The sequence below is a fragment of the Papio anubis genome, chromosome 2, assembly GCF_008728515.1.
Source record: "Papio anubis isolate 15944 chromosome 2, Panubis1.0, whole genome shotgun sequence".
Lineage (NCBI taxonomy): Eukaryota > Metazoa > Chordata > Mammalia > Primates > Cercopithecidae > Papio > Papio anubis.
In genome coordinates, this window is record NC_044977.1 from 164,572,855 (window position 1) to 164,592,629 (window position 19,775).

At 39.1% G+C, this 19,775-nt stretch overlaps 1 protein-coding gene across 4 annotated transcripts in view; it reads right to left on the reverse strand.

Moving 5' to 3' along the window:
* Window positions 1–13,647, reverse strand: part of SATB1 (SATB homeobox 1) — a 103,540-nt gene extending 89,893 nt beyond the window's left edge. For 2 of the 4 annotated variants that reach the window (XM_009201771.2, XM_021933865.2), the window contains exon 1: window positions 13,367–13,647. The gene's annotated coding sequence lies outside the window, so the exon portion shown is untranslated. Of the gene's footprint in view, window positions 1–7,330; window positions 11,836–13,366 lie in introns of those variants that run through there. The other 2 variants (XM_009201772.4, XM_021933867.2) reach the window with 1 other exon arrangement.
* Window positions 13,648–19,775: the final 6,128 nt, after the last annotated feature.

Below are 19,775 nucleotides of genomic sequence, written 5' to 3' on the forward strand. Positions count from 1 at the left end.
AGGACCTCATTTCTGCTCTCTCCTTTAACGTGCGACTTGATTTCCCCTTTTCAGTCCGAAGCCTTCTCCAGCTGTTAGTTATTTCCTTCTCCGTGCTCCATCACATTGCCTGTCCTGAATGCAATGTGACATTTCATATCTCTCTCTATGTCTGCCTCTCCAAACTGCAAGACTCTAAGCATCTTTAAGGTTTACATATGTATATTTTTCTGGATTCTCTTTGACAATCTTAGGAAGTAAAACCAGGTACTGGGATCACAATCCAGATGTCCAGGCTAAACCCCACTGCAATTAAATCAGAATGGCTGAGGATGAGGAGAAGACATTCAGTTTTTTAAAGCTCTCAAGGTGATTCTAATGTACAGCCAGGTTTGGCATCTACCAGGTTAGGTGATGTTTTGGAGATAAAGAATCAAACATGCCTGCCAGGACATCTCTGAGGTGGTTTTTAACTCACTCCTGGAGTCACTTGGAAAAGCTAAAGCCATTGTAGGAACCAGCAGTAGACCAAAATTTGAGAAATGTATGTGTGGGCAAGCTACTTGTTTCAAATTTCTAAAAAGGCAATAAAAGTGGGGTCAGGAAGCTATTGGATCATTGATTTGGCAAATAAATACATGCTATTTGAGGAACCATAATAAACTAGCATTTGGACACTTGTTTGAGATTTACTGGGGTGCCAGAAATCCTGTGCAGGTATGTGATTTATCATCATAGACATAAGTGACTAACCACAAAATTATACATGGAAGTACAGTTCTCAAACCAGTCTATTATTTACTGGAGCCAGAACCATCCAAGTTTCCTCTAATTCTTTTTTCAATATAACATGATTTTTCTCCCAGACAACTGTTCAACCTTGAGTGGGCTTCTCTTTGAAGGGCTGAAAACTGTTCAACTTATTTCCAGACTGTCACTGCGCTTGAACAGAACCAAAGTATTTAGATTGTCCATGTAAAGGAGCCAACTGCAAAGCATCCTAGACCTAGCTGCTGTGCCTTTAATATTCTCAGAAATCTCGAGGTAAAATCCTCCAATATTTAATTCCAGTGAAATCAAACAGCAACTGTTCCCAATCAACTTTTAACCAAGATGTACATATCAACCAAATTTCCTTAGTTGATGTGAATGTTATTTCTAATCTTTCCTAGCTTAATTGGAGGGAGAAAGAATTTGAGGTTACAATGGTCCTGAATCCTTGTCCAGGTCATTTTTGTGGCAATATCAGCCAAAGGCAATATTTGATATTGTACTGCTATGCCCACTACCATAAGGCACTGGACGAGGCATTGTCCATTGGGAAGGAAAGCCACCATCAGCAACAAATGCTTCACACCTGGACAATAATTAAATACTACTATAACACTTGAAATTTGTTGAAGTGAAGGAGAAATTATATTCAAAACTAAAGCACATTGTATTTGGGCTGATAGAAAAACAGTTGGAAGCAAACTGTGGTGATGGTTGCACAATGGTGTGAATGTAATTAACGGCACTGAATTGTACACCTAGAAATAGTCAAAATGACATATTTTGTTATATATATATATATAACCACATAAACACTTTCAGAAAAACACAAAAGCAAAACAATATTTCATGTATGCCTAACATTGGCAGACATATTTCCAGTATTTCCAATATCATGAAAATCTCATGCCAAGCCTCAGAGAAACAATGAGCTATATCACATTGAACAATCCCATCCCCACCCCCAATCTTACATTGCTTTGTCCTTACCTGCTAACAGCTACAGTCCAGTCTATACTACATAATTAATATGATGAATACCTGACCCAACGATAATTAACATGGATTGGTAATTAGAGACCAAGATCCCGCCCACTTTGAGGTTCCTTCAGTGTAAGAAAATGGTTCTCTTTTAAGGTTTTATTCAATACAATATCTTAGCCAAAAAAAGAGAAAGGAGCATAGACAAAAACAAACAAGAGTTCCTTAAGTCCAAAAAATTCTTTTGGAATGTTTTTCAAAACAGTAAAAATTAACTATATGCATGAAATAGATTTTGTCAGTTAAACAGTACTTTGAGTGTCATGCTCATGTATGCAGCACAGCTGCAATTGTAACAATTGTATAAAGTACTAATTTGTAAATTGTCTACATATAAGGACTTTAGATTCTACTTTTTTAATAAAACAACATTTTGTTTAAAAAAAGGTTTTCAAATTTAATCGGGTCACTTTTTTAGTGACAGTAATAAGGATGAAAGTATTTCTACATATAATAATTTGAAATATCTTTTCCTATACTGTTCCACAGTTTTTATATCATCTATTCCTACTGATTTTATATTAAGAACTCTTGCATTGATGGAGTTTTTAATGATTTGGAAATTCGTGTGTAAATCATTTTATTGAAGTTCATATCTATATTTTTCTTATATGCATAATTAAGGGATGCTAATATAGTGAAACCAACTTACAAAGATGTATTTATTATGTGTAAAAGCATTAAATACAATACTAAAAAACAGCTTCACAGTATAGCTATAGTTAAAGCATATCCAGTTACCTATCTTGTAGGTGCCTTTTTCTTTATTAATGTGTTCATTTAAAAATTTATTAGATAACTAGCATGGACTATACATGGACATTTTGAGCCAATATGAAGCAAAAAGTTGACAAATAATGCCACAGTAGAACTTTAAATAAAGAACTAGAGAGCCTTGAGGCTGTTTTTTAATCATTTATTTTTATTTATTTTGCAAAGACTTTTCATTTGTATTATTTAATACATAAATACACTTGGGAGAGAAACAAATAGCACATTATGAAAAATTTTGATGGGAACCAGCTTTCTGTTTTGAGACTAGACCGCTTTAAAGGTCAATATCCACTGTTCTTCTATTACTTCTACAGTTGAAGAAACACTACATATTCACATTATATTTAATAAAAATTAACCTTTTTTCTCTTCTTTGAGGTAACAAGGCTCTCAAAAATAACTTTTTAGTTTGTTTTGCACAAAGGGGTTTTGTCACTAAAAATTTACAACACTGCAACCAAGTGTAAATGTATCTTTAAGGTTGGCATATGCCGCAGTTTAGGATGTAAAACCAAATCTTGTGGCATTCTCAATAGATTTGAAAAATCCAATTGTTTGGCCAACATCCAAGTGTGAATAAGTATATATATATGTATAAAATATACACATAGCATAATATTTTTATATGTATACAGATAATATTTGCATGTCATACAAGAGAGTATTTCACAATTTAAAACTAGTCTACCACAGTTTTCATCAGAAAGCCTTTAGAACTCAGAGTTAGTATAATACCCCTATTATTAAGTAACTCCCCAAAAAAGGAGCATAAATGGCATAGTGGGAAAAGTAGTGGAGAAAAGATAGAGAAACTAGATTTTGGGTCTTGCTTCTTACTCTACTCACTAGCTGAGTGATCCTTCATTAGTTAAGCAGGATCAGGTTTCGTATCTATAAAATGAATGGATAGAGTCTGATAACCTTTAAGACCACATAAAAAATCTTTCTTTAATTTAAAAAATTAAGTTCACTTGAAAGAGAAAATACAAATATAACTAAATTTCTCACATGCTATGTTAGATGTTTATCTCTATATAAGAGACAGGTGTCAAACAAACAAACAAACAAACAAAAAAAACCGCTAAGGCAAAGAGAAACTTTAACTCACCAGATTCCATCTGTTACATTTGAATTCATGCATAATTGATTATCCATGACTGGTAAATTCTTTTCTCACTAGCCGACCACAATTTTCTAAACGTTGTGTATTAAATCACTACTAAAGTAGACTGCATTTCAGAAACGGCATGGGGCAGAATAAGAATATTTTAAATGAAAAATTACATGCCGGTTAGTAATAATACAGCTGACCTATGTTTAAGGGAGAGAAATTTTAATCATGTGCATATTAAATATTAATAACCTATTCTGTTATTGTTATAATACGGTTAAGTAGGCTTCTCCATGCTTAAAGAAAGAGGGAGAAGTAGGAATGCATAATGGTGCAAAAAGATACAGAGACAGGAGACAGACATAAGGAAAATGTGTCAACAATAAACAAGAGGAAATGAGAAAGAAGGAAAAGATGAAGGTGGAAACTAATCTCTATGTGTCATTATGACTGCCAGAGTACTGGCAAAGATGCAGCATCCTTTTATTTCAATTTTAATCATTTCTGAATTTTAATACCCGGCTCCTTTTGTAATTCTCCTGGCATTCCCCATATGCCTCCATCCCAGCCAAAACACCAGTGTAAATTAAATGGCAGGCAACCACACCATTGATGTAGCCTCCCCAAAGAACTTACCAGGTGACCAAAAGCAAAAAAGGTATGTCTACCTTATGTCCCTGAGGACCTCTAGCCAATGAACTGGCTGAATGTTTTCTACTTTTTTTTAATGTTGAAAAGAAGGACAGTAGTTAGGTAATCTACAGATAGAGAATCATTAAAAAAAATAAAGCAAGCCAGTAGTAATACAATAATCAGTGACCATCAGGGCCTGGAAAAATGAGTTTGCTCTCATTGGCACTAAGGAGCATCACATGATTATTTAATTACAGCTCTAATTTTTGTCTCGTGGATGGCAACATATCAACAATTAATAGGGCAAATAGAGGAGACTGTGTTTTTAAAGAGACAGAATGTGCATGATAATGTAATAGGTCACACAGCAGTGCACCACTTAAGAAACTGTCTTTTGTGTAACTAAATAGGACTGTCTTACAAGCAGCCCCACTCATATTTTAAAATGAAAATAAATTTTAAAAGGAAGTGTCTTTTTTAGATAACTTTCATAGAATGCCTAGAACTTTTCAGAATATTTTAGATGCAGCTAACACAACCCTACTGCAATTTCAGAGCTAGTTTTAAGGAATGGAGTAAAATATTCATATATAAACACCCCAAATCTTAGAATACTTTTCAAACAACGTATTTAAGCTGCAATAAAAAATACCTCTTTATGCAATAATTACAGTAGCATTTATTCAATGGGAGCTTGAAAAAAATCATTATTGTAGGAAAGAACAGATAGAAGGTCAATCAGCCTTGAGGCACTAGTCCATAGTATTTTTGGTTCTGGAATATCAGAAGGATTGCTGCTTGGTGGCTCAAATTGCAAGGAATTCAGGAGAGTGCTCCGTTTGACTCCAGTATTGTTTGTTACCACAACCAAACACCAAAGAATGAAGCTGAGCAGGGATACTTAACCTAATACTGAAGGTCAGACAATGAGGATAGAACAGAGACCCAGGTGCTACTACAAAAAAAAAAAAAAAAAAAAAAAAAATCATCCAATTATCCAGAAAATGAGGCATATGCAGATTAAGTGTTCAGATAACCCCAGTAAAAACAGAAAATTAGAAAGAAAAGTCTCTTCGCCAATAAATCTTTATCGGCACAAGCTACATTTTATATTTTATTTTTAATTTAGCAATTCTTTAATGAGTGCTCAATATGTACAAGGCACAGAATGCTAACTATGAACTTTCTGTTTTATATAACACAGATGTACCTTATTACCTACTTTTTGTAGTTTAATACTTACAGAAATATATAGCAGCTTCTACAAACTTCAGAAAGTGGGAATACTAGTGCGTTTTTAAGAGGCATATTACGAGGTTACGAGATCTACAAATTCAAATCAACCAAGATAATTCAAATAGTTAACCAATTTGATAGAATTGTCTAAGTAAGGCTAAGTCTAGCTTTAAATACGTCTAGTTTCAGTCACCCATTGTTTTGTCATGCCGGAAGCCATAGTGAAAATCCAGGTTTGAGATTTAGACAATGAAATAATCTTAGAACTACCTCTGTGATTAACTGCTGAAATGTATGTAAAACATTAGATTATGTAGAGTTGGAAATAATCACAATTTGGCTAAAGAAAAAGTGACTAAAATTATAACACAAAAAGAAATATTAAGAGGAGCAAAATCAGTTGAATAAGCTTTTAATGGATTATGTTGGCCAAAGTCATAAAAAAACCAGAAAACGTGGCTATCTCAAAATACAATTTGGAAAAACTAAAACCACTGAGGGGCAATAATTTCTAATGACACTGGCAAAAACTATCAGGTCAACACTATAGAAAGAAAAAAAAAAGGAGAAAAATTTTATAATCCAGTGAAAAGTTTTAAAATTAAGTTGCTTTAATAGAAAACCTTTCATAATTCTGAACCAAAACCCTGACTCATACATTCTAAAAGAATTTTTTTAAAGAATCAAGCAAGCAGCCGCTTGTATGTTAAGGGTATACATCATTCTTTTTTAACATGGTTGTTAATATATAGTTAACATGCCTCAGAAAAGGCTGTAATTAACTGTCTACTCCTCTAATAACACTAATAAGCATACAGTATTATTAAAATACAGTGATTTTATACAAGCTGTCATTGTTAAACTTTTAAGATAATGTTCTAAATTGTTTCTGAGTCCTCTTAAACCACCCAAAGGGAAATGGAACTCTAAGAAAAATTTTAAAACGTAGTTATTAAAATATTGTTTTTTCCTCCCACAGTCTGGAGATAACTGTCTACCATTAAACAGAACATCTATCCAAGTATCATTTCAGTTGGTGAAAATACAATGGGAAGCATTTGGATTATTTTACGAAATCTATAGATTCTTTTAAAAAATTAAAACTGTATGCATTTTAATTTAGTACTTTATTCATTGATAAAATATTTTCTGGGGGAAAGAAAGGCTTGCTATATCAAGAATCACATAGCCCTGTTGTTAGTCCCCAATGATTTCCATTGTCTGTTTCACTGGAACAGGAAAACTCAATTGCATTCAATATCAAACAGCTAATTATGGATATGCTATATTCAAGACTATCTCCATTTTAAAGATATCTGCATACACTAGGTTCTATTTTATTTACAATAATTAATAAAATATTTATAACATAAAACCTCTTTTGCCTTAAAGTCCTTAACATTATAAACATTAAAAGGCCAAATTGTCATTTACATGCTCTTAATGGCATATCAGGAACCACTGAATAAGACTATAGAGGAATCTCTAGCAATCAACTCTACTACATGCCTAGCTTCCAGGAAAATTGAATCTAAAAAATTGCCCCCTCACACAGATTACTGACTACCTTTTCTTTAAATATTTCAAGAAGGTCTAATAATTCTCCCTGGGAGAAATGCCCACTGAAGAATTTTTTTAGTATCTGGTCCCAAATTTATTCTAGAGCTGAGAAAAAGCAACATCCCAACAGAAAGCCCTCCCCCGAACACTCAATGCCTATCTGTCACTGTGGCTGGAGTCCTGATTCTCCATATGTAACATTATAGTAACTTTTCTGGCACTTACCCTCCAAATATCAGAAGCTGCTCTCCGAATCTAGCCCTACAGGAGATGTCTGAAAAAGTAGTCTTTGATGAGGTGACAATGATGAAGTTTTCTCTGGCACTGCTAGCAAGGCAGAAACATCCCCAAATGAGGTGGTTACCAGTTGCCTGTGAAGCAGCTGGACCATTACTGCAGTTCTGAGGGTGCGTCACAAATCAGGTCATAGCTCTGGGTAGAGTCCACCCACTTCACCCAGTATAACGCCCTCTACTTCCTGCACACCTGGGGGGGAAGGGGTGCAGAGGAGGGAGGGCCAGCTCAAGTCCACATAGGTACTAGTAAAGGCACAGCCAGGTACAGCCTGACATCTGCTTCTTCTGCAAGCATTTCAGCCTCATCTGGGGACGTGCACCCCTAGGTATTCAAAAATGTGTGCAACAATAAGCAGGCTCTAAAATGAGTGATGAGTGTAATAAAATATTACACAGTTAAATGTTTTATCCAGCAAAATCTTTCCTCCACTGGAAACTGAACCAACTCTTAATTTTTGATTACAAGCTACTTCTCTACCAAATGTCAAATAACTGGACTGAATAAATCTCAGCAGAAACCAGGGACATAAATCCTGAGGTACCAGTTAACTAATTTTCATCTCTTGCAACTAAACTACATCACCACATAAACTGAATTACATCCTTGAAATTCCATTGAAAGAGGTTATTAGAATTTCGATTATGAACTTTCAAACTGCAACAACTGTAGAAGTGATACAAAATAACTTGAAAGCATAAAAATAGGTCAATATGTTGGAGAAATGCTACACTACTAAATCTCACCCTGAATAGATATACACACAATCTGTATCTATTTACTCTGAAATATCTAATCTCAAAAAAGACTTAAAAAAAATAAACAGCAAAAGGTACCATTGGCATAAGTTCAAAAGTATGAAATAATGTGTGTTAATGTGTTGATCATACTCTATGAAGACATCAAGTTTAAATAGACTTACCATTGAGAACATCATTTAGGAACGATATATAAATTACTATAGTAGACACTTTTTCTTCGGTATAGTGGAGAAGAATCTTCTGTAACAGATTTGATTTATATGTTGTATTAAGACTATATTCTACCTTGATGTCAGTGGAATATGTGATTAGGTATTGATAATTGTGTATAGACAGTTAAGTGTAACCGCTTCTTAGATAATTTAAGTGAAAATAAGCCTTTTCTCAAATTAATTGTGAGTTCTGTAATTCAACTTTAACAGTATTTTGATGTTTCAAAGGGGTCTTGAAAGAGAAAGGATTTTTAACTTAAAAGAAAAACAACAAATACATGTAGTATTATAACAAGGTAGAAATCGCCCTTATTTTAAGGATGGCAGATTAACAAGAAGTCAAATGAAGGAGGTAAGACTATTTTCAGAGAAAAGCTCAGAGAGTCAATCAATAAATCAATCAATGAGCCCCACTTTGTATTCATATTTTCAGAACTCCATTAAAAACTCAAACATTCCATGTAAGACTTGGAAGAGGAGACATTTTATTGAAGTTATTATCTGAGGAATCAAATAGTTTAATCTTTTTGGAACTTTGTAGAAAGTTAATTTAGCAAAACACATTTGAATGTGTTTGAACATATTTATCCTGAGGTTGCTTTAAGATGACTATTTTAAGTGGCATGCAGATTCTTTTGGGGTTTTGATGTTATAGTTGAGGTATGCAAAGTAAAAGTGCATAACATTTCTTTCAACTGGTTCTCACATGACAGAAATGAGAAGATGAAATTACTTGTCTTTAAAGTTTTGCCATAGGGAAATAAGAAAAACTCCTCTCGACCCCTATCCCCAACTAGGAAGAGTCTGAAGCCCTGGATTATAGCACAGGTAGGTATTAAAATGGAGACAGAGCCGTTATTTAGTGGTGACAGGAATATAAATACATGCGCTAACCTATAAACTGGTATTTACTTCAGGAAGGTAAGTAATATTTTTCCTCTGATTGCTGCACTGTCAGTTTAATGCAGCGTAAATAAACAGTAGGTGCCTGCTAGCTCGAAGTAGGAAGTGTTCATTCCACACGAGGAACAGATTACTGAAGCCTGATGCTCATCATGCTGAAACATAACTTTCATTTTACCAGAAAATATACCCTACTGTGGATGATTTTTCGTGCCTGATCTATTAATTAACTTAACTCTGTTCTGTCAAAATGTAAACCAATTTGTAAAAATCATCACAGAGTTTTAGAGTTTGAAAACCAAATCAATTTGAAAAGCAAGAGTAATGACTGTTCTGTAATCTGATCACAAATGCTAAAAATGAATACTTAATATAATAAGCACAAACCATACAAAACCTTTAAAAAGACAAAAAACATTTTGATATATCATAGAACTTAATCTGAGTTATCTGATTTACTCGAGGTAGTCCTCATTTGTTAATTAAAAGCATCTGGCACCTTTAATATTTTGCAACCTTGTGCCACTTTGGTCTTTTCAATATGTATGCTTATTCTGCTCTCTGAAATATTTGAAGATAAACCATTCATAAAAATCAAACCCCATTCCTTAATTCCAATAGAAATATTGCTGAACTCTCCTGAGAGAAGCGGCAAGTTTGAAGATCAAATGATGATACCCTTCCTAACAGCATTCATGTAAAACGTGTTTTTTCTATTTTATGCATGCCATAAAGCTATGACAGTATATAGCAACTAATTTTCTTTTTATATATGAGTACTGAGCAAAATACTTCGTGGCATCATTTAAAATAAGAACCTATCTTATCTAAAAAGTGTAAAAGGCAATTTGGGGAGGTTTCTATTTATAACATGAACAGAATTCTGATAATCAATATATTGAAAAGGAAAAAGAGATTAAAAAACATTTTTGCATTCAACTACATCATCTAGAAATAGTCTGAAGATTGCTTTAGTCATATGCATTTATTTTATATGCTTCATCAATTCCAAGTACTAATATATTAATTACAGTCATCCAAGACAACATGTATGGAAGAAACGATGTGTGTAAAGGGTATATCTATGTATAGTCCTTTTGGAAATTTACAGAGCAGATGAAAACCCACTAGAGTGCTTTATAGAGTCCCTGCTGTATATCCATGTTGTGTTTAGCTTAATAGTGTTTGTAACCAAAATATTTTTACAATAATGAGGAACAGGTGCCTGTCACCTGACCTTTTAGGCCTAATTTACAATCCACAACCTGTCATATGAAAAGGAACTAAAAATTCTCCTCCAGATATTTTAGTCTTTACTAAGTTAATGCAGGATTTCTTTACCATCACTCAGCATATCATGTCTTATTTAATCACAAGTTCATATAGCTGGCAACAGATTTCTTTGCAGAAATAAACCAATATTCATTTTGTTGTCGTTCTTAAGATGCTGGGAGACAAAAGAACTACTTTTGTAGATTATCGACCAAAGAATATATTAATTTCTTACAAATCTGAACAAAAAACATTCCTTTTGAATACTTTTACATACAAAGAACTATTATTTATTACATATTTCAGCTTGTGGGAAAGTGAGGAATGCATTGATTCTGGAAATAACTATTCAGACTTTTGGAAGTTATTTAGGTCTTCTCTCTCTTTTTTCTCACTCCATCCTGCCCTCCTACCAAATTTTAAGGAGCTAGTACTTTAGGAGGGAAATCCCTATTCGTTCTTTTTTCATACATCATTTATATTCATTATTCAGAAAGAAATACAAAATTGAATCATGATTTTATTTCTCTTGTATAATGTTAGATGTAGCATTATCCAAATTTGACAATGCCTTGTATTTTATAGCTACTGTTTACATATTATGTATTGCATATGACTGAACAACTCTACATTTAAAATACTGTTTTCATTAGAAAAAAAATGAGTAAGTATCAAATGAAGATGAAGAATAAGCATATTTGGTATATTTATAAAATACATAGTCATTTAAAATGTGTATAAATAGAATACACAGTTTGCTACTGTTACATTTAATATAGTATATACACATTGTCTACAGTGTATTTAATAATGTGCTTAACCAAGTTAATTAAAGTATTTATGTCTGGTGATTGTGTTAAACACTTGGAGAGGTAGTGAAAGATACAGCCAGTTACTTCTGCTAACTAAAGTTGAAATTATGCACTTATTATAACCTTTTCTAACAATGTGAGAAAAACAGAGTAAATATATTAAATTTGTTTCACAACAGATGCTTAGGTTGTTAATATTTAAGATGCCTATTCATGCTATTCCTGTCTGCACATTTGTCAAAAATGTAAGCTTGAATGCTAATGTTTGCCAGCAGACTGGAGCAGCCAGTATATGAATGTACTACTGTTCTACGAAAATAATATGCAATAGAAATAAAGGACTACTGCTAAATCATAGCACTAGTACCATACAGGAGATGAGAGGTTTTTAGAGCAAACACCTCAACCTTGGTTTTCTTCAGACTTAAAGCATGGGTTTTTGTTTTTGATTTTTGCAGCTACATTTGACCACAGAATAAATCTCACATTACTGACATCTCAGAAAAATCCACTTTAGATAGAGTGTAAATTTCAACTAAGTTTCAACGGGATGAGTTACTCTGTCAGCAGTACAAACACCGTAAATATCAGAGATTGCTTAGGACAAAATCTGACACCGAGTGGTCACATTTTACTCATTCTTACCCTACCCCCTCCCCCTTGAGAAAGTCAGGTCCCCTGGCCTCCAAGTATGCAAACATGGAACCCCAGTCAGTCAGAGCAGTAAGGTTCTCTCCGGGGAACAGGGCATCTTTCTGTTTTCCCTGTCTCTTTTATAACCATGTGGAGTCCAAGTCTTAGAACATTTGCTTGTAAGTCCGGAATGCCGCTGAGAAAGTTCACCAAGGAAGGGCGCAGAGGTCAAAGTTGCCAACCAGGACACTTTGAGAGAGGACCCTGTGGTTGACATTTGTTAGTGAAATTTGCAACACCCCAGTGGAGGCCAAGGCCAAAACCTTCAAGGAGATCCCTATGCCCCTTTCCCCTGTTGGTCATCTGAGGTCATCCAAAGAGGAACCTGTGTTTCCCCGGTACGCACGTGGCACTCCCCGGACCTGCCACCTGCCTGCTTCGTCCTTCTCGTCGTGGTTTCCCAAACCCCAGTTCTGCCGCCCCAGGAGCCTTGGCACTGGAGCAATAGGAAAAGGCCACCGCGCTCGGGTCTGGAGAGCAAGAGGGAGACACGGTGTGGACTCCGAGGCTGCACCTGTGATGTCCCGGCCCCAGCTAAGAGGATGGCCCTTTCTTCTGCCTCTTGCCCAACTCCAAACCCACATTCACGCCAGCAGCCTCTCCCGGACCAGCCTCGCTACAGCCAGCGAGGGCTCGAAATGGGGAGTGCCGCCGCTTTCAAACTCCGGGCTCCAACTTGAGCGCCCCGGCGCCCGAGTAGCTCCCGGGATGCAGAAGTTGCCACAAACTTCCCAGGCCCCCCTTCGCCGATGCTTACAATCAGTCGCGCCGGCAGGGAGCGGAGGGAGGCGGAGATGGACCAGGAAAGGATGCTGAGCAGACTCGCGATCCGGTGGGGGAACATTAGCACTTCCACAGCCCACTCCTCCAGGCACCTTACTGCCCGCCCGGCTCCAGAACGCACAGAGAGGCTCCCCCTTTCCCCATTTGCTTCCTTCGGTCTTTTCCACTCCCCTTTCCTCTTCTAAAAGGGGCCACACCGGTGACCTGAAGGAGTTTGTTCAGCCAGGGTCTGTTGGGCAGGTGTGGTGATGTGTCCACACCCAGACAGAGAACGAACGGCATCTTCAAGTGCCCTCTCCCGATCGCTCTCCCCTACTTTACCAGCCCACCCGTCCGAGGTCCGACTGCGTGAGAAAAGGGGCTCAGAAGACCCTTGAAGCCCTTCGCCCACGAGAGGGGAGCCCAGCCGCCCCAACAGGGGACGCGGGGTGGGTGCTACAGAGAAGTTTGGTTTGATTCCGGAAAAAGAGAGACAGAGATAAAACAGTAAGAATAGCAAGGGGAAAAGGGAGGCAAAAGAGCAGAACTCACTCAGGCATGGACGTTGGGGGCGGCGGTGGCTGTCGAGTGCGGGCCTGAAACCAGGAACGGCTCCCCGGGCGGGCGCGCCGGCGTCGGACTTCCGAGGCGGCGGCTTCTGCCTCTCCTGCCGCTGCCGCCGCCGCCGTCGCCGCCGGAGCTGCGGCTGCCGCGGAAGTTAATTGCAACTTGACTTCAAGTTGTCCTCTTTCCCCATCCGAAGTGGGCGTTTAAAGGGGAGAGCGAGGCGAGGAGCGAGCGAGCGAGCGCGCGGGGCCAAGGGAAGGAAGGGAAGGAGGGGGAGGGAGGAGATGTTAACGGGCGGGGGGGGGGGGGGGGGAGGGGGAGGGGGCGGCGGCGGGGGCGGGAGGGGGAAGGGGCCGGCGGGAGCTGCTCTCGGCTCGGCGGTCGCGGCGCCCGCAGTCTGGAGGCGCACCGGAGCGGCCGGAGCGCCCCCCGCGGGAGCCCGCAGCCACCCGGGACGCGCATCCAGCCGTGGCGCTTCGGGCCGGGCACGCTGCGCCCGGGGGCTCTGCAGACCCCGCGCAGCCGCCGCTTCGGAGCTTGTGCGGCGCGGGCTGGCCAGCGGGGCGGCCAGGGCCCGGCCCGCCTCCCTAGCGCCCGCCCGGCTTCTCCCCCTGGCGGTGGGAGCCTCGGCGGCCGCTGGCTACACTAGGCGCACTGAAGCCCGAGCTGAGCCGAGCCCGAGCCGCCGCCGCCGCCGCCGCCGCTGCTGCGCGCGGCTCCCGGGCTCCCTCCCAGCGCGCCGGCCGGGGTGTGGGGGGCGGCGGGCCGGAGGGGCGAGGGCGGGCGAGGGGTCGCGCACGGGGGTTGGCGCGGAAGACAGGACCCTCAGCCTCGAGGGGTAAGTGTGGGCGCTTGGGGGTGCGCTTGGGGTGCGCGGCGCCGTTCTCGTCGCCCGCCAACCCTGCCCCCTCACCTCTCCGGGGCCCCCACCACGCGCACCCCTCCTGTTGTCGCCTGCGGCTTCCTCTTGTTGTTCGTTGTTTGGCTGGGTTTTGGGGGGTGAGTAGAGGGGGTTACTGTAGTGTGTGTGCAGGCGGAGGAGGAAGTCAGGTGAGAGGCCTCGAAGCACCCCCACCCCAACCCAGCCTGCGTGGGGTGTATGCTTCCCCACTAGGGGCATGTAGGCCAATTTTTTTTTTTTTTTTTCTCTGTCAATGTTCGGTCGAGACGATGTTTCCTAGAGGGCCTCCTTCACTTACAGCCTGGTCTGTCCATCTCCCTTCATGCCACCCTCGTCCCTCTTAGCCCCCTATCCAGGAGCCTTGCCCCCCAAGTGAGGAGCACGTGGCGGAAGGAGGAGCAGGCCCTCTCTTGAAGACCCCCACGCTGTGACCCAGCCCATTTGTTTAAATATTTATCCTCACGTCACCAGCTGTACTTTTCAGCCCACTGGAACAAGACGCCTAAGCAAGGTCCAGTTTCCTCAAAAAGCTGGGGGCAAAGCGGGAGAGATGAGGATTTTATTGACAGGGGACTTGGGAGAGAAGGGGTCAAGGAACCTTCCCAAGTGGAGACTGAAACTCAAAATATCTCTACAAAAAGACTAGGGTGACTGGAGGCTCAGGACCGCCGGCTTAGGAGAAACTGGAGCTCCATCAACTTTATTTCTCTCCCTCTGCCTCTCCTCCCCTCAGCTCTGAGGAAGCTAACAGGTCTTTTGTTTTGTATTGTGTAGCCTTTGGGAAATTTGCATTGAGTATGTCAACAGAAAATTACTACTGTTTACTCAAAGTTAAAGGGATTGCAGAAAGAGAAAACATAGTTTTTACTTTTCCTCCTCTTTGTACGCGTGTGTGTATTTGGCAAGAAGTGTAGTTAGGTTCATGGCATGAACTGCAAAACGTCAGGTTGTAACAATAAGGACTGTAGAGCTGCCTAGGTGTATTTTTAGAAGCCGCACTTTCTTGAATTCCTTTCACACAAGGCTTGCTCTCTCATTAAGTCCCCATAAATAATTTTATTGAGAGAGGAGGGAACTGTGGAAGCAGGAGGGAGATTGCTAAGATTTCCATCCTGCCAGCGCACAGCACTGTTTGCAGGGAAGTTCCTGGAAAGTGATTGTGGGCTGAGAATTCAGTTTTTCCTAAAAGCTCTGTTAGGTCCTGTTGTGTCAGATGGCTATGAATAAAGCACGCTGGGAAAATCCTGATATCCGTGCAGTCTTATTTTATCTTTTACACAGTGGTTGATTCGACTTTCAAGCCCTGGTAACAAACACATCAACTGTGCTGTATTTTTGTGTGGTTTTTCTAAATAAAGGAGAATACAGCATGTATTCATGCTGCTTTTCCCCCCGTATCCATGGTTATTGAATTCCCTGGAATTTATTCATCTTTTTTCAGTTGATCATCAGTTTATGCTGAGACCATAATTCCAAACATATAGGAATTTTTTTAAATTATGAATTACGGTTCTTTTAGTGAACCAACCCTCCTTTTTAAAGACACAAGTGCCCACCACAACTCCTAGTTGTGTAAAGCAAAGCAAAAAGATATAAATGATTATAATGAGGAAAACATAGTAAAATGTTTTCCATCTAGGATCACTTTCTGCCCCCACATGTCCCAGGAGACATTAAATCCTCCTGCCTTAATTTACCAAAATGCTGAATTTCCTAACCAGTAACAATATCTGTATCTGAGAAAGACATCAGGTTTGGAATGGAAAAAAATACATTCTCAGTATTTAATTACTGCATAACAGTAATTTATGGTAGCAGGCAGTTGATTTTCCAATTCTGAAAGCCTGATATGAAGCTGAACAGAAATTTGAAATTTTTAAAAAAGGTTTGTTTTGTTTTCTTTCTTGCACTCTTATATACTCATCTGCTTCCCCAAGTTATTAGCCAAGCCCCTATAACTGAAAGTATGATATGTTCCCCTGAGTTGAACCAAGAGACCATTTTGCTCCCCGTTTTTTGAATTTGCTTTTTCCTCCAAGTAGTCTTGTATAGAGAGCTCATGGGCTCTATTAGAATACAGAATTATGTAATTCTGGGTGCAGTGCATTAAATAACATAGTTTGATAAGCTCTTAAACGTTACACCTCCACATAGTAGGAATTTATTAAATATTAAGATGTTAATAAAATATTGTAGTTGGCCACAGATTTCATAGCACAAGGCTAAGACCCTTTTTCAGAAGAAAGGGGTATTTAATCTGGAAGTTATTTGGTTAGTTACTATGGTCTGAATGTTAGTGTTCCCCCAATATTAGGGTTCATGTGTTAGAACCTAATATCAAAAGTGATAGTATTGAGAAGTAGGGCCTTTGGGAAGTGATTAAGTCATGAAGTCTCCAACCCTCATGAGTGGGAGGAGTGCCTTTATAAGACAGGCTGAATCTAGCTACCTTGCCCCTTCCATTGTGTGAGGACACAGCAATAAAAGTGCCATCTGTGAAGCAAGGAGTGAGCCTTCACCAGACGCCGAATATGTTGGTGCCGTAATCTTGGACTCCCCAGCTTCCAGAACTGTGAGCAATAAATTTCTGTTGCTTATAAATTACCCAGTCCGAGATACTTTGTTATAGCACCTCGAATGAGCTAATGCAATAATATAGTTGTGCTACTAGATTTTTTTAGCAAGTCCAAATCTAACTTAAATGATTGAAAGACAAATCTGGAACATACCAAATGGCCAATAACAGTAGCTGGTATCAAAAGCTACACTGGTTATTTCCTTAAAAGAATAGACAATAAAATATTGCCTACTAAACATTAGAAGAAACATCAAGGGAAAGGATAAAACACCATTGGCCTTGAAAGAACTTATTTGCTGGAAAAATGACATCAAAATGTGGAAAGACAATGGATCAGTTAGTGGTTTGAATTGAAGAAATACTTGAGGAAAATATATATGTGTGTGTATATATATATATACACACACACACACATACACGTATGTATTTTTCTATTCTTTTAAGACCAGAGGAATTAGAGATCCTAAAGCTCTAGGTTGGAAGGGATTTTTAAAGTTAATTTGTTCCATCAAATCTTTAGAGGCCATTCAATGCAGACATTTTGGGTGTGAGGGGAACTTACTACTTACCACCATTAAAGCAAGGATTTTTACCTATACATTACTTACCAGAGAGTAGAGTTCACTATATATTGTGCAAGTGAATGGATAATTTCAAAAGTATTTCATTCTATCTTTATATACTTTATTATGTTTTTACCTTATATTGTGCAGAATTAGTCTTCCTGAAACTTCCAACCATTAGTCTTCGTCCTGCCAGTGGCAGCCAAACAGAACAAATCTGTTTATCAGTCAAGATAGACGTTGTTGTACTGGAGTAACAATTCCAATTTTTTAGTGGCCTATAACAGCAAATGTTGTTTTCTTGGTTATGCTTTGAATCCATTGCAGTTTAGCTGGTCTGTTCCATGTCTGTCACTCCAGATCCCTGGCTGATGGAATAGTCGCCATCTTGAATATTTCATGTTGTTATGGCAAAAATAAAGATCACTCTGGAGGGTTTCATGCTGACATTTAAATGCTATGGCCCAGAAATGACACACATCATATGGCCTCACAAAGAATTAACCAGGATTAGTTGTGTGGCTCCAAGGAATCATTACAAGGAGGTCAGATAGTGCAGCCTATCTTGTACCCAAGAGTAGACAGCTGTGGTGCACAATTGTGTGGACTACAATTCTGGTAGTAATCCTTGTCCATATGATAACCTGCCAGCTAAACAGTCTCTTCCTGCCACTTTATGGCCCAAGTCTTCCTTTTTTTAGGGCAAACACTGCCAGAGTAGCCACCAGCTTAGAGGGAAACATTGTTATTGGGGGAACCCACCCCCAGTATTTCAACATTGGTTCTTTCTATTTTTCCTAAGTGTCAGCCAGTCTTGAGAAATAAAGAGAAAGAGTACAAAGAGGAATTTTACAGCTGGGCTACCAGGGGTGACATCACATATCAATAGGTCCGTGATGCCCACCTGAGCCGCAAAACTTGCAAGTTTTTATTAGGGATTTCAAAAGGGGAGGGAGTATATGAACAGGGAGTAGGTCACAAAGATCACATGCTTCAAAGGGCAAAAGGCAGAGCAAAGATCACATGCTTCTGAGGAAACAGGACCAAAGCAAAATCAGAAACTCCTGATAAGGGTCTATGTTCAGTGGTGCACGTATTGTCTTGATAAACATCTTAATAGAAAACAGGGTTCGAGAGCGGAGAACCTGTCTGACCTCATTTACCAGGGCTGGGGTTTCCCAATCCTAGTAAGCCTGAGGGTACTGCAGGAGACCAGGGTGTATCTCAGTCCTTACCTCAACTGCATGGGACAGATACTCCCAGAGTGGCCATTTATAGACCTCCCCCAAGGAATGCAATTCTTTTCCTAGGGTCTTAATATTATATTCCTTGCTAGGAAAAGAATTTAGTGATATCTCTCCTACTTGCATGTCCGTTTATAGGCTCTCTGCAAGAAGAAAAATATGGCTCTTTTTACCTGACCCCGCAGGCAGTCAGACCTTATGATTGTCTTCCCTTGTTCCCTGAAAATCGCTGTTATTCTGTTCTTTTTCAAGGTGCACTGCTTTCATGTTGTTCAAACCCACATTTTATAATCAATTTGTACAGTTTAGCACAACAGTGGTCCTGAGGTGATGGACATTCTCAGCTTACACAGATAACAGGATTAAGAGATTAAAGACAGGCATAAGAATTTTAAAAGTATTAATTTTGGGAACTGATAAATGTCCATGAAATCTTCACAGTTTATGTTCAGAGATTGCAGTAAAGACAGGTGTAAGAAATTATAAAAATATGAATTTTGGGAACTTATATGTGTCCATATCAAAATGAAAGCTTCACAATTTATATTCCTCTGGCACGGCTCCAGCTGGTCCCTCCGCTCAGGGTCCCTGACTTCCCGCAACACATTGTGTGACTTCTTTTACTCTCTACTGTCTCTTTGAATGCACCACTACAACCTCTTGTACCCTTAGAACCCCTAACAAAGTGTGGTTTGTTTTTATGTCACTCTTTTATATTTACTAATATTATATACATTCTGTTTTCTCAGGACTTATTTTCCTGGCAAGGGTATAATAAATAGACATTTTAAACAACTGTTATCTGAAAATGTCGTGATCATTATCAAAATTTGAAATTTGGTCTTGAGTAGCTACTTCCCTTGCTGTGAACGTCAAATGTCTTATATGATCTTGTAACACAAATTTTAAAAATCCTTCATTCATTCCTTTATCCTACTTTTGTTCATTCAGTAAATATTCATTTTTTACCTAGTAGAAGCCAGGAACTCTTTTATGGACTGGGGATGTGGAGATGATTAAGAGTTCTCCTCTTCAGGAAACACATTTTCCGATTGGGCAGACAGAATAAGAAGTCATTATAATGCTAATAGAATCACAAAAGTGTTAT